The sequence below is a fragment of the Arachis ipaensis genome, chromosome B08 (assembly GCF_000816755.2).
Source record: "Arachis ipaensis cultivar K30076 chromosome B08, Araip1.1, whole genome shotgun sequence".
Classification (NCBI taxonomy): domain Eukaryota; kingdom Viridiplantae; phylum Streptophyta; class Magnoliopsida; order Fabales; family Fabaceae; genus Arachis; species Arachis ipaensis.
Window position 1 is genome coordinate 1,924,785 of NC_029792.2, and position 3,490 is coordinate 1,928,274.

A 3,490-nucleotide genomic window follows, 5' to 3' on the forward strand; every position below is an offset into this window, starting at 1 on the left:
AAAAAATCATATATAAAATGCTAAGAGACCAATATTTTTTTAAATATTATTAATTAATATTTTATTTTTATACTATTAGAATTTAAAATTTTAAAAATTTAAAATTTATTCATTTTTAATATTTAATATTAACTAAATATTGACTAAAAATAATAAATTTTATTAATTATATAATATTATTAATTAAAATAAAGTGATATTATTATTTTTCTAATAAAAATATAGTATATCATTTACTTGATTAGTGTATTAAATTTTTAAATAAATTTAATACATATAATAATATTGAGTGGAGATATTCAATGATTTAGAGCATAGATGTTGGCATGTTGCAGTAGCAAGTGGACAAGTTGGATGTGCAAGTTGGCGCACGTGACAAAAAGTGTCAGAGAGAGAGAGTTCAGTGGATTTGGCGCATTCTTCCTTCTTTCTCCTCAAAACAGTCTCTAACCGCCTCACTTCATCATCATCACTGTCTCACATTTATAAATCCATTGAATTCAGCACCTTCTCTCTCACATCATTACTATATATATCTTCTTACAAATCTATGCTTGTGTTCATTCCCCTTCGTACAATAATAGTAACATAGTGATGGTGATGATGATGAGTAGTACGGCGAGTTTCACGGAACAGATGTATCTGTGTGTGGCGATCTCAGTAGTGGCGATTTTGTATGTATCTCTCATAGCACTTGAATCTCAATGGACAAACCATGGTGGCGCTTGGTTGCACCAAGATAACTACAACTTCCGGCTTCAAACAACTGTCTTAACAACATTTGAGACTTGAGACTTGAGACCCTTCCATTCACATCATAAATCTTTATTTTTTTTCTTTTTATTTATTTTCTTTTCTTTTTTTGTGTACGTTGGTTGTCTATACTCTATGTATCCAATTTTAAATTGTACTTGTTGTCGATTTTTTTTATTATTTTGAGTTGATGCACTCATCTCCTACTTCGGTTGCTTTTTTTTTTTTGTTAATTTTGATGTTTGTTGTTTTATGTATTCTGATTTTCAAATTAATTGTATGAATTCTGAGCTAATTATATGAATGTTGGATTCTAAGTTTATTTTATGGACATTAAACTCAAATTGGATTCTTTTTTATTTTTTAAGTTTTTGTTGTCTCAAGTTCGTTAATTGAATTTTTTTAGTCCTTTTTAAGTAATTTTTTTAAATATTGTAAGATTAATATTTATTTTTGAGTTTTTGAATCTGTTGTTGATTTTTCTAAATTTGAGTTGATGATGCTATAGTGTAGAATTTCATTTTTTATGCTGTTGTTATTTTCTTTTTTTTTGTTTTAATAACTTTTATGGAGTTAGAATCATCATGGTAGAACATTACTTTTTAGGCATTTTAATTTTTGTTGGTTATAAATGTTGATATTTGAAACTATTTGTAAATTTTTAATGACACTTTATTACGTGAACTTGTTATTTTTTGAATTTAATTTTATATTTAATTAAACTATTGGTTGAATTTTGATTAAATTTTTGAATCATTAAATTAATTGTTTTATTGATCGATTAAAAACTAAAACAACCATTCCTGTGATTCTAACAAATTATTATCATACATAAGAGTATACGAGAGTACATGAGAGTACTTAGAAATAAACTATATTTAATAATGGTATTTTGAAATTTAAAGTCTAAATTATGTGTTTGAGAAAATGATTTTTTTATTAAAAAAAAAAATCCTGTGTATATGTTGGAGAGGTACCATCATACACACATTTAAAATTTTTATTATATTATACATGTTAATTATGAATTAAGAATTATTTTTTTTTTAAATTTTAGTGCAAGATGTGACGGTATGGAAAGTAATCAATCGCTCTATCTGTATAATCTCAGCATCTGATCATATATCAAAAGCTGAATTTGGCAGCCCAAACTTAGATAGATCTCATATATATGATGTACAAACAAATAATAATTTCCGTGCTTTTCTATGATCTGCATACAGGGATACTTTGAAATTCTATCCATGACTGAAAATTTGTGTGGCTCAAGAGAATGGTTCTGCAGCTTAATGCTAAACATCACACTAGTTGATTTTGATAGAGTGGCTTTTGGTGGCACCTTCATCGATAGAACTCTATAAATACAGCTTATTTTTTTATATTCTTATGTACTCCGATGTACTCTTATTTCTGGTTATATATCAAAAGCCGAATTTGACAGCCCAAACTCAGATAGATTTCATATATATGATGTACAAATAAATAATAATTTATGTGCACTTGTTCATGTGTGTCATTCTTTCATGTTCTTCTCATATTTCATTTATTTACATGCTTTCTTACAACTTACATGCAGAGAGATACTTTGAGATTCTGTCTACGACCGGAAATTGTGTGGCTCAAGAGATGATTCTGCAACTTGGTGGCTGAACATCACACTGGTTGGTTCTGATAGAGTGGCTTTTGGTGACACCTTCATCGATCCTTAATTTACTTTTGTCGTGTTGTATAGAACCATGTCACTAACTTTATAACCTTTTTTGTAACTTCTCTTTTAGCTTCTTATGATGAATTTTGTGAAAGAAAAAGAAAAGAACACCGAGAAAAACGATGAAGATGCATCGTGAAGATTATTAATAGTTGCCATTATTAATTTTTCAACTATTCTTCTCACCCAATCCAATATTTATGAAGATGTGTGGCGAAGTTGGACATCAAGTCTAAAAATGTTGGACACCAAACTTTAGTAACTTTATATATTGTTTGATTAAGAGTATTCTCTGAATAATTTCGTCATGATTGCATAAATGATTATATCATTTANCTTTTTATGTACTCTCACTATTAAAAAAATAATTTATATAACAATTATATTCAAAAAACTCGAGTAAATAACCTAGCTAATTGGAAAGAAATAATTGGAAAGGGGACTGCTATAAAAATAACAATTGAGTATAAAAATAATTTAGATAAAATGTTAAATTGTTAACAATAGACATGGTGCAAAGGGGACTGTTGTGGCATGTTGTTCACATTTTTCTTTCCTTAATTTAAAACTTCTAACGTTAATAATGCAGTAAAAATGCTTAGATTAGGACACATTTAAAGAAATTACAATGCAGGAAAAATGCAAGTAAGATCACAGTGTAATAAATAATACAACATCAACAACCACAAGGCCTTCTTTTAGATAATGTTGGTTATAGGATAAAACTACGCGCTTAATTCCCTATCGTAGATCTTAACGGTGTTTAGGCCCAAATAGTTATACGTGAAAATGTTTGGGACAAATTAAAAAGGTAAAAGAATAATGAGAGTATTAATTGGATAAGTAAATTAAAGAGAAAAAAAAATATAAGTAAAAACTATACGTGAACGTAGTAACTACAGTATAACTAAATGAAATTTGTAATGATAGATGTAATGAAATTCATGGTGTTAAAGGTAAAAAAATAATAACAGTCAGTGAAATATAACAAAGTGTATTGAAAGGTAAAAAAAAAAAAAAACATTCTAA